The sequence below is a fragment of the Cuculus canorus genome, chromosome 14 (genome assembly GCF_017976375.1).
Source record: "Cuculus canorus isolate bCucCan1 chromosome 14, bCucCan1.pri, whole genome shotgun sequence".
NCBI classification, from domain to species: Eukaryota; Metazoa; Chordata; class Aves; order Cuculiformes; family Cuculidae; genus Cuculus; species Cuculus canorus.
This window is the reverse complement of record NC_071414.1, coordinates 6878318-6890816: the sequence shown is the minus strand read 5'-3', so window position 1 is coordinate 6890816 and position 12499 is coordinate 6878318.

Sequence of the window (12499 nt, the reverse complement as noted above, 5' to 3'; positions counted from 1 at the left end):
TTTTCTTTTTATGTGTAGCAGTATCAAATATCCACGAGCTCTAGTCTTCATCCTTATTTAATTTAAAAAATAATTTCATGCTAAAAATACGTTCTAATTTCAAGAAAAGAACTTAAGCTGAAGCAGAGGCATAAAAATATTCTTGGTTTTCTGTGAGAAGGAGGATGAATTAAGGTGAGGGAAACAGAAGGCATCAATTGGAAAGCAACCATTCATTACTCAGGTGGTTTATCAAAGTTGGCAAGTAAATCAGCTATCAGAAGTGCAATTCTGATTTGAATCCGTCTTTCAAGTGCGCTCAGCAGATGTTGCCAGGACAAAGAAGGTTTTGAAATCTTTTCAGAAGAGGAGTTGTGTTATTTCTTGGTTATGCTTTTAAAACAATACCCTGAGATAACCAGAGTAATTATTATGGCCATAAGATGTGCTTTTCTTCCTCCTTGATCTGCTTTAATGTTGTATCTATCACTGACTTAGATTCAGGAAGAGCTGTAATCACGATAAGTTTCCTCTTCACCTTGATGATCCCTTCCTCTATGTCCTTACAGACAGGGACTTAAAATGTCGCCTTGGTGCTAGTGCTGAGCGGTGGATTCTCTGCATTACCTTTCCCAAAGCGGAAGGGGGTTGTGGCGTGTCCAGGCTGTAGTAGCTGTTCTGTAAGCTATCTTACCTTCATCATGGCTGGAGTGACTTTAATGCAAAGTGGAAACCCTCCTTCTGACCCAGTGTGACAGTATGGGAAGGGCAGGGTATGATCAGGGATCTGTGAGAATCTTAGGAAGGGGCAAGAGAGAGGCTAATCCAACTCTAACAGCATGGGCAAGTGTGTGAGCACCCACTTAGTAAGTCATGCACTTAACTGAATTAGAGAAGACAATGAAATCCTGAATCATATTTTTTACTCCAAATTTTCATTCTTCTTACAGTCTTTCTTAGAGTCTCTAGAATTGCAAAGGAATGCATTAAATGCAAAGGTAGTATTGTTAATATCAGGAATTAAAAAAATGGAATTCTGAGTTTTCTGCGGAAGGCAGGCAATATATTAGACTACTGAAACCTCAATCATTATTAACAAATTAGCAGTTTAAAATGTTAATGTATCATTAGATATGATTAACACGTTGTTTATTATTTACATAAAAAAGTGTTTTGACCAAATAGTAAGACTCAGAACTAATCTGAACTAATGACTGTAAGTGCTGTACTTTAAGAAATAAAACCCTTTTGATTTAAAAGAAGAAAGGGCTGTCTGAATTGTCAGTTTCAAAAGTCTACTTGTGTTTAGTTTCTTTTAAAATCATACTATTGGAAGGGGGAAAAAAGGGTTCCTGTACAAATAACCTCATGCACTAATTGTTACTCTAGAGCAAAATTGTGTAGGGAAGTTACATATTCCCTTAAAAATCTAAGTTTTCTATAGTGACTGCATCAGTTCCTTAACTGGAATAAACGGTGCTCCTCTGACAAGAGACAAGTATGTTTACTTTGGAGGATTTTTCTTTTTCCCAAACCTTGCCTAGTAGATTGCAGGACAGTATATGAACTGTATGCAGCAATAATCAAGATTTGGAATAGGAATCTTAGTAGCATTAAAAATGAAGATGACAGTTGTAATCTCTTCAAATTGATAATTTATTTGAGTTTTGGGCAAGTCTGAAGTGACTGATTTGAGAAGAAAAAGCATTTTATTGCATTACACAAATGTAAAATCTAAAAGTTTTAGTCCATCCTTATCTGTAACTTGTACAGCTCAGGGGAACTGTTCTACTTTTGGAATGTAAAGGAATAAATGTGAAGCTGCTGCAGTAAATCTACTGTAACTTATCTCTTTTTAAATCATGTTCTATATGGTGAGCTATACTTAGTAAATTGCTTGGCCCTCAGGAGGCCAAGAATTATTCTTTCCATCAAAAAGAGCAGTCATGGCAACCTTGGGTTAAACACGTTCATTAACACATGTTATCATATGATAACAGAGCAATTAACTTATAGACCCAAAGTATTTGCATATTTGAATTCCTTTGGTTAGGGTATCTTGAGAGATATAAATGAAATAGTTCAGTGTTAATTATTTCCAAACACAGGAATGAAACCAAGGATGTATGCTAATCTTCAAGGAAAGGGAAGTAGGTTGCATCAGAAGCGTAGAAGGTGAAGAGTAGGTGTTTTTAACCGAATTAAACATAGGATTAGGTGTGATATTTGTTTGATCCACTTAGTGGCTAATTCTCTTGACTGCCGCAACCCCTAACAGTTAGAGGGAACTACTTCTTGGTGGCTAGGAATATCTGTCAGTATTTCTTGATACAATTCTGAAAACCACAGTTGATTCTGATCACTGTTCGTTAATTTAATACTGCATTTCGTTCTTTTCAGCATAGGTAATCTGGATTTACTTCTGATCAAAATCAGCCTCTATGAATGCCTATGAAGTGTTTCACTAAAGGTTAAGTAGATCTTACGGAAGTTTTATTTCCCCTTCAAATAGTGTAACACTTTTGTTTCCTGATCAGTATTTTTGAAGGAAAATGCATGCTTTTAAACAAATCGAAGAAATGGTTTAAAAAAATTAAATTGATTAAAAGGTAGAGACCTTGTTTAATTGGACATTTTTTCTAGTTTTCTCAACAAACCTCCCTTGTCCTTGAACAAGACTTAAAATAACCTCAAGAAAATGTCTTAGAGTTGACTTGTTTTGTCATGTAGTTTCTATGTTCTACTATAATTTGATGGCAAACTAATCCATATTTTTCCTGAGCACACCTGAGAAAAATAACCTGATAAGCTGTGCTCCTTTAATTGCTAGATACTCTTAGCTTTCTTGGGTTGCTAACGCTGCTAGATGTGGTTTGCTATGTTGGATAAGAACTGAATAGGGAACTTTGTTCTGTCCCTGAAAACTGTATTTGAAAACCGTTCTGAAGCCTTATTTCTTCCCTTAATTTCAGATATGTTTGAAGCCTCGTGAGAGCTACGTAGCCTTGACTTTTGTCACCATTTCATTATTTTGTTAATCAGCCATCAGCAAGTATTAGGAAAGCCTCATCTAAGCAGTAGGGAGCAGAAATAAAAGGAAGGTGCTTAGTAGTAATACACAAAATTCAACAAATTTTATGTAATATCCTAAGCAATCAGATAAATTATTTTTTAAAACTAGTTGAAGAGAAAAATTAAATAGCTGCATTCATTCAACCGTGACCATTCTGAGTTTCATGTCCACTGGGGTGTCAGTCCCTGACACGTTATTAAAAAGATCAGATTAAAATATGGGGAATTTAGCTAATGAAACTGAAGGAGAAAAAAAATCATAATGTAATTGCTTGTTATAGTTTTTAGCCTCCTGTCTACCACCTGCCATGCTCTAGTAAACTGTATTTTAGGAAAGGCGATTGAATAATAAGTTCTTTTATTGTAACAAGATTATGTTTTCCTGCATTGACATTCAAGCACAAACATTTATAATTAAATGTGGACATATGCCTAAACCGTACCTTGTCATGAGTGATAGAACTGTTTTCAGAATGTCTACTGTACCGTTGCCCCTTTTTACCTCTATCTTTAGCATGAATAAATGCATAAAATCTAATGGTGTACAGACAACAAAGAAATCAAAAGAATGAGACGATGTGAGAGGATTTTCCAGAACTTTGGTTTCATAATTGAGTACTTATTATCTATTATTATTCTCTGTGATGCTGTCCTAGTGAAAAGGTAATTATAAAAATAATGCCATTTAGTGATCCCATAAACCACTTTCTAAAAGGATGACTAGATTTTTCTTGTTGTTTACTGTAGTTGTGCTACTTTCCCAAGAGAATGAGTAGTTCTGAGGCTACTGCATGTGGCCATTAATGCATTGAATATTAGTTATCTCATCAATACTATACAGCCAAAAACATAGTAGTTGTGAAACAGATCTTTATAATAAGGGCAAAACCAGGAACTGGAGTAAAGCTGCCTTCAAAATTGTCCTGAATTCTCTGAGACACACATAGGTGTTCCTCATGCCTTTCCACTGCTCATCCTCTTCATTGCATTTCAGTGCATGAGGTAGGATGTAGAATTGTAGAGAGGGGAAGAATGAGAGACAGATCTTAATGCTCCTGAAGTTAGGAGTAAACAAAGCATAACACTGTCAAAATAAAACAAAAAATAAATATCTTGAAGCAACGTACAGTGTGTTGTCTAATATCTTGTAAGCAAGTCATAGGAATGAACCCTATTCTCAGTATCCCATTGCACAGAATACGACAACTTGTTAGAACGAAGATGTTTTGTAAAAGATGAAAGGTAGAAGGACTTAACCTTCTGTCAGAAAGAAAGAAAAAGCTAGATAAAGTTTTTTTTAGAATAAATTGGAAGGCCTCCTTTTTCATGCTTCACACTATCTGGTAACAATAAATTCTAAGGTAGTAAGTGGCATTACACGAGCACTTCAAACATTTCCTGAACTATCTAATATCCGAAGCTGCTTGTTTGTTTGTTTTGATATTGATGTGGTGGAAAATGAAGTGATAAATTCTGAATTTAAGCATGCCATATTATTACTATCAGAAGAATTTGGCTGATTTTCTTCCATCAGCTAGCAAACCGCATGGCCAAGTGATGAACCAACCAATGACTGATAGGTCTTCAGCAATTTTTCAATTTATTGCCTATATCCGTAGCATGGTATTTAGTGAGTTACAAGCAATCGAGTCAATGACAGTGGAGTTGGGTGTGGTACCAAAGAAATAAGTATAGCATGAAGTGGGACCTGCTTTCAAGGGGAAAATTCTGGGGTTTTTTTTGCAGAGCTGCGAGGGGATGGTTTGTTCAAGGCAAAATGTCCTTACTTTTTAGCACATCGACTGTTACTTGAAGCTTTTTTCTAGTGCAGAAGATGTTTGACACTGGGGGTTTTAACATCATCATTACCCAACTTCTGAATCTCGAATATCTGTAATGCCAAAGCACTTCTGTGTCATGGTATAATGTGTATTTTATATGGACAATTACTTAGCTGATTTTTTATAACTTTGCATTTACATGGTGTAGGTGGTTTTATTTTTTATTGATAAAACCATTTGGAACTTGCTTTATGCAACCTGTTATTAGCAGGATGGAAGGAAGTAAGTGAATCTGTCAGGCTTAAGGGATCTAAAACACTTCTGAAAGCAGTCAGTGCTCTCACATCACTTATCTCGTAAGACTATTGCTCAACTGTTTGAATCCTGCTGGGGCAACATCATAGCTTTTAAGGCAGTGACTCAAAGGAAGGTAGTCATGATCTCACAGAGTATATTTTTAGGGGGCTTAGGGGGAGGAGTATAAGTAGATGGAAAAACTTCTAGAAGGCAGTAAACAACAGATGATTTTCATTGGGTATTAATCACGGTTCTTTCTGTTATCTCTAGCACAAAGTAGTGAGATCAGTTTGGAATCTTGATAGCCGTATCACTGACTGTCTTTAAGGTGAAAAATCATGCAACTATTGAAATCTTGGATTGTTCTGTGCTTAAAAACCATCATTTATTGACTAGCTTTATGTTCATTGCTTCCCTACCATATGTATCCTTCAGTAGCGCATCTGTGTGTGTATTTGAGGGAGGTACCTCTCTCATAAGTGAAATCCTTCAGTGTTGCAATTAACCTTATAACGGTCATATAGCCATGTATCTGATCAGCATATTCTTGTTATATTATATCTTCCTACATTTCGATACAGCATTATAGGAATTCACAATACTTGGTTGAATTCTATCTATGTGAAGTGAAAACTTAGTAGAGATTCACTGCGGGCATGATTTAGACAGATATATTTATCTTGCAAAGTAAAGGGTTTTGGAAAGTGGAGTTCTTTGATGTAAACTTAATTGCTGTAGAAATAAAACTGAACTTTAGAAATCGTTGAATCATAACTCATTCTTAAAAATAACACTCCGGTTTAAGGCTTGGTTTTGTTTATTCTTTATGCCAAGTGTGAAATGGTGCATTTCTCTTTTCATACAGAAAACAAATGACCATCAATTCTAACAATGACTTCTGCTTAAAATTTGTTCTCTTTGTTTATTTCACAATTAGTGTACATAGATTAATAATTACAATTCATGAAGCTAATAATTTATGCGTTAGTATTTAGCCTTGTCATGTCTTTAATTTTTGGAATTAATTGTTCTAATAAGGGATAGGTTAATTGCACTATTCATCAGAACTGCTTACTGTGAAATGGTAGATAAATAAGAATCTTCAAAGATAAAGTGCATGCTTGTCAGTCAGAGCTATCATTCCAGCCAAGAGAAACATGGTGAAATAGGCCAACTGGTTCACTTAGTGATATCTTGGAGCTCAGAACTGATTCCATTCAGAAAAAGAGAATTGTATGAAAGCGTAAAAAATAATATAATAAATAAAATAAAAAGCATAACAAATAGCTTTGTTAAACATGATCTTATGTTCTTCTGAATGCACTGTGGTGCATGGTACATAGAGGTGCATTCCTCTTCAGCTTGCGTTGAAAGGTCATATTCAATATGTGTTCTGAGACATTTTAGGACTACTGCGCAGAACGTGAGTGCTGCTTATATCCCAATTAATCTTTTTTTTTACTACAAGGCCAAACTGTGCTGCTGGCTGAACCTGTGAACTAAAGTGCTGCTCAGCCGTTATTCCTGTGATAAAGGCAAACCAAAATCTATGTGTACCTGTAGTTATATAATTCTTAATGACCCTTTATTGTTTAACGCTTATCAAATATACAAGTGTAAATAACTTCCAAAAATTATCACATTTGCATTTTCAAGTCTGTTTTAGTTTTCATTTTTTTAAATACTTGCCTAGGAATTGATTCATTAAGGTAAAAAGTGATTGCCTTTGTATAGCAGTGCTAACTTTGTCTTTTTATATGTATGCAGTAAATGCAAGTAATATGTGCCTAAAGGAGAAAATTAATTATAGTTCTGGAGCCAGTCTGAAACATTTCAGCAGAGCCCTTTGGTAACCTTCATTCATTATATTGGGTGGCCCATACCTGTTTTGTGCACAGGAAAATTTTGTTTGGTGTTCAGAGCTGTTAGATACATCCATGAGTCTAATTTTAAGTTTCATGAAAATGCAAAATCTTGAATTTACTTCTCTGTATCTATCATCAAGATGATATTCTTTAGATTTTCTTCTAATATGAATAATATCTTAGTTCAGCATACCAGAATCACTGGCTGAATGATAAGTGTTTTATTAGCAACGCTATTAAAACTATGTCAAAGTATTGTTAAGCTTATCAGAAATGACCCAAAGTATTTTCAGACAGTAATTTTTTGCTTCAACTATCACATACTGAGAAAAAGAGCAGATGGAAGATCAAGGGAGAAGTCGTGCGGGTTAACCATGTTGGTGCAACAATATTAAGAAGACAGGTGTCAATTTATCTACGAAAAGGGTTATAAAATTGCAGAGGTTATTGAAATCTGTACCTTAGCATCTGCTTTGCTGTTCATCTGTATGAGTGTCCGATTTGCAGCTGGCCATGGGATGGTACCAGTGGTGGACGTAGTGGGAGGAACTTGAAACAAATCTCACTTACAGTCAAACAAATAAGTTTGCATTAGTGTTGATTTTTATCGGGAAACAGACAAAAAAGACTTTTCATTGCCATTAAGCTGAATCTCACAATGAAAGTGTGCAGTAGATACTTGAATTTTCTACATGAAAGAGTATCTGAAGGACTGCTGAAAAATGCCATACTGATTTCTAATCTGGCCATGAACACTTTAAACCATGAATCTGCAATAAGGGTATGTTTTCATGATTCAGATATTCTGTAGGACCCTCTCAGGAAATATGCATTTTCTCTATCTTCAGTTATCTTTCCTTTACTATATTGGGCTAAATCAGTAGTAGTGTGCAGAAAATGGAAGTGGGGTGCTAAAACGACGTAGTCAAAATATGTGTTTTAACATAAATCTGTTCATAAATAGCTACTACTTGTTTTTTGTTAGACAACAACTTTTTACCTTGCCTGTTAAAGCTGTGCTTCATAATGCTTTGTGTGATTACATCTGGACTGCAGAGGTACCTTCCTTAATGTAACTTTAATTAAGGTTCTCTCCATGTAAGTGCTTTTGATGGTGTCTTTGTTCTATTGACATCAACATAAAATTTTTTATTGATTTTTCTGGGCCTTAAAATTATCTCTTTTCTATTTGAACACTTGAGTTTTATTTCTCTTTTCAGCTGTCCATAATGGAGCGTGTGACTGCCGTTTGCAGATGACTCGTCCTTTTCATTCTGAATACAAAACATACTTCAAGAAAAAAAATCAAATGCTTTTATTACACACCTTTCTGAATTCCAATACAAATACCTTTTACAAACTGTGTGTATATGTGCATACTTAATATATTATACTGGAGCTGTTTCTCTCCCGTCTTCTGCCCAGTTTTTGTTCTTCCTGTTGCCTCACAGAAGCTGGTATTCGATATGAAGGACTTTGACCGGCGCAGGCCTCTAACTCTTCAGTCACTTTTTCGTCTATATGTGATGACAAATATAGGTTCTTTGGCCCGTGAGGGAAATTGGCTTAGATAAATTCTCAAATCTGCTTTCAGAAGTTGCAGTGCAGAAGGGGCAGAAAGCAGAGAGCTCCATCCGGTGCTTTATTGACCCTACAGTCATATTGCACTGCTGGGCAAGCGTTTGTTTCAAATAACAGCCTTGAGAGATGTGTGCGAAGCAGTGTAGAGATGAGGTATTATCAGGCTTATCTGTAATTTTGAAAGACTCAGTGCAGATGGCAATGAGCGTTTGGCATGGGTTTTCTCAGCTGGGGATGGCCCAGGCTGTGCCATCTGCAGTGACGGTCCTCTGCTTAGATGATGGAGTGGCAGGAGAATGGTTGATGCCACGGGCTGAGACTTAAATGATCTAAAGCTACGCACTTCTGCAGTGAGAGTTTAACATGTGTTTCTTGAAAGAAAGTTTAAATATAAAATAAAGCTAAATAGTTTATGTTCTGAGAACTTGTATTTCCTTGCTAAAATGTTAGCCTTGGTAGGGTGCGTGGTTTCTTTCCTGGCAGATATGGTCATATGGTTACTGTTTTCTTAAAGAGAAAGACAAAATAGACTCACTCCTGTTGACCCTGTAAGAACTTTGTTTTCTGGGTTACGTTCTGGCACTAATATCTGCAAATAAGTTAGCTATCACTACCAGTGTGATATCAGATTTTTGGAGGGGTATTGATTTTTATTCAGCCTTTGGAGTTTTGACAGAGTATGTGGGTGTACGTGGATGTTTGGTAATGGGCTAGGGGGAAAAATGTGCCTGTAGATCCTTCTCACTCTTGCCTGTTAGAGAGAATTTAGGTGTAGGCATAGGTGCTATTGATAATTAAAGACCAGAAGTGCTGGAAATAAGTTTATTTCTGTATCAAAAAGAGACATTAATTTTATTTTTCTTTTACTTAGAGATAAGCTGGTTTTCGTGACTCAGTGTTTTGCTAGTACTGTATGCTGGCTGTAAGAAACATTCTTAATACCACTTAAAAGTAAAGCTTGCATTAAATATGCCTAGCTGAAATATTGTTTGTAACAGCACGCTACTAATTATGCTTGCCTTTCTTCCTCTGCTCCAGTGTGCTTACAGATCCCATGTCAGAAATTGAACTTTCTGATATTTATTAATACTTTTAAGTGATAAGCAAAAATTATGTATTGGAAAACATAATAACTACTTATATAAAGCAACTGCTCATCTCCACCACAAAGATGGAATTTAAGCACCAAATAGAAGGTTTTGTACTTTGGCTGTGCTGATGCTGAAGGCATCAGTTAAATTAGAATCCTTTGATATGTTAATTATTTATTGTTGTAAATTATGCATCCTCTAAAATCAAAGAGACACATAACCTATAATTTATTATTCATTTAGCATGAGAAGTTGTCTTCATATAACAATTTCTCTGTTAAGTACAGAGCTCGGATTTGAAATAAAGCCTTTTAATATGGGCTACAGTTAAAATAGAAAAGAGGTTGAGGCTTATCTGAAAATGATTTCCTAGACGCATTTTAACCTCTACAACTTCTTCAATAGCTTTCTAAGTTCCCTGAGCAATGAACAGTTAGTGAGTCATTAGACATAGGCTAAAAGTGACTCCAGTTTCATTTGTGTATCTGTTAGAATATCGGTAGCCCCAGGTGTTACTGCAACAACTCTAAAGAGCAGCTGCACGTGTTTTTTTGTATACAACAAATTCTGCAAATCTTGATTCATTTTTGCTTTGAGGAGGAGTCTGTGTCTTTCTTGGATTGTGTCTGACTTGCTTTTTGAATTTGTTTTATTCTGTTTCAAAATTTAGAACAAAACCATGGATTTTGAATGCAAACAAACAAAAACAACAGACCTACACTGCATGATTACAAACCATGGGTATTTGTATCAGTGTGAAGAACATGTAAGCTTTTTCAAACCAAGATTTCGTATTGTCTTTCTCCTTTTGTGCACTGTGCATTCTGTTACTGTTGGAACAGGATGTAAAGTAAATGCAAATTCCTGGTTGCTAAGGCCTTAGAATTTCTTAGAGACTACATTTTTTGTTCCAGAAGAGAATAGAAGCCAGTTGGTTTTGTTTCTAACAAAGAGGAAAAGGAAAAGAGTGAAAGGTTTGTAGAGTCTAATTCACATGCGTGGCTTTTGTTGATGAATAATATTTGCATTCAAAGAAAAAAATCTATTCCCAGATTTGATGCAGCACAGAATTCATGTACGTAACATATATATCAAACACACTGTAAAGTCTTGAGGCCAGCAAAGAAACTGAGAGGCGTCCTATTGATTAATTTCTATGTTCTTACTCATAATGTTTTGTTGTAGGAAAAAAAGTGACATTGCAAAGCGTTTTGGTAGTCTGAGTTTGTGTGAATAAAGAATTAAGAACAGAAATGCAGTCAAATACTGGCTAATGGTAATGACTATGTTCTGTAATTTGTTCAGAGAGTTGGTTTGGTTTTTCTCATGATACTCAATGCTTAGGGATGTTTAAGACTGGTTACAGCTTTTAGAAGTAGTATAGAGTATGTATAGTAAAATATTTGAAGATACTGTGTATGGAATTGTGTATACGAAAGGGAAAATGTTGTGAGAAGAGTAAGAGTTCTGTGCAAGAACTGGTTTTGGAGAAGTGCCCAATTTAGCAAATGTGTGGCGCTCTCCTTTGAGCAGGCCAGGAGACCTTCCTTCCTTTGGATTTCAACAAAGTTTTAGCACAATAAGAATGGGAGAGAAAAGCGAATGCCAAATCCACTACTGTGAACTTATGATCTGATTAGTTAAGATTACATTGGGCTGAAGTTCATGAGTTGAGAAAGAAGTCCCCAGAGTATGTTTAAGCAGTTAAATTTATTGCCTATGTCTCTGTTTTGGGCAAAACCAGTTGTCAAAGAAACGGCAAAATGGGTGTGTTTCTGTTAGTGTGCGCCGAAGAGTTTGTGTGGATGAGGAAGAGGCCTCAAGACTTAGACGCATATTAGTAAATAACAATGAAAGAATTGTTTACTAACGATTTCCACTGAGAATGCGAAACCAAGCATCTTCTTCAGATTAAGAAAAGAAGGAACATAACATCATCAAATACAGTTATTGTAACAATCCTGTTTTTTTCTAGTAGTTTTGCCTCTAAGATGAAGCAATGCCTTTCTTTCTACCATCAAAGCCTTTAACGCTGCTTGTGTGCATATTGGTATCGCACGCTGCTTTTGCTGAAGATTAAAATGATCCAAAATTAGAAAAGAGTTTTTCAACAGTTGTTGCAAACTCAGCAGGGGAGCCAAGGTTTGTTAGCTCTGTTCTGCATGTGAAATATTTTGAAGAGCTCGGGAGCACAGCTAATGTTTTGAAGGCTTCCTTAAGGAAAGGTCAATGCCAACTACAAGAACTTGTAAGGCAGTAAGTCAAAATAATAGAAAAAGTATATCCTTTCACATGTTTGGCTGTGTTAATGAGTTCAGCTCTTCAGTGCTTATAATGGTCAGTGTCAAATTAAGAATATAGTCAAGTATCCTGTAGATGTAATGCAAGTTTTTATATACGTAAGTGTAAGCTCTCTTTATACGTCAGCATATATGTTTAAGTATAGTTTTCTGCTTCTGTTATTTTGTTTCAATTAGCAACTGTTTTTCCTTTCCTGTAGATAAGTTTTCCTGTTTGCTAGTTGACCTTAGAAACAAGCTTTTTTAATGAACTGAAAGAAAATCTTTGTTCATGTTCTTTAAGTGATGAACTGATGTGTGTAATCTGTCTTTCCTGATTTTCTCCTTGATCAATTATTGTTGAGGCACCTGTGAAGATTGGTACCAACAAATCTCCTGCCATCAGACCATTTTTCCTATAGTTTCATTTAACAAAAGATAATAGTCTTACCATAATATAGGACTATATGGTCTGTAGTATAAATCTTTATAATGTTAAACCTTAATATTTATTACATGTTCCATCTTGCTGTTGACATTCCTATTAAAGCATC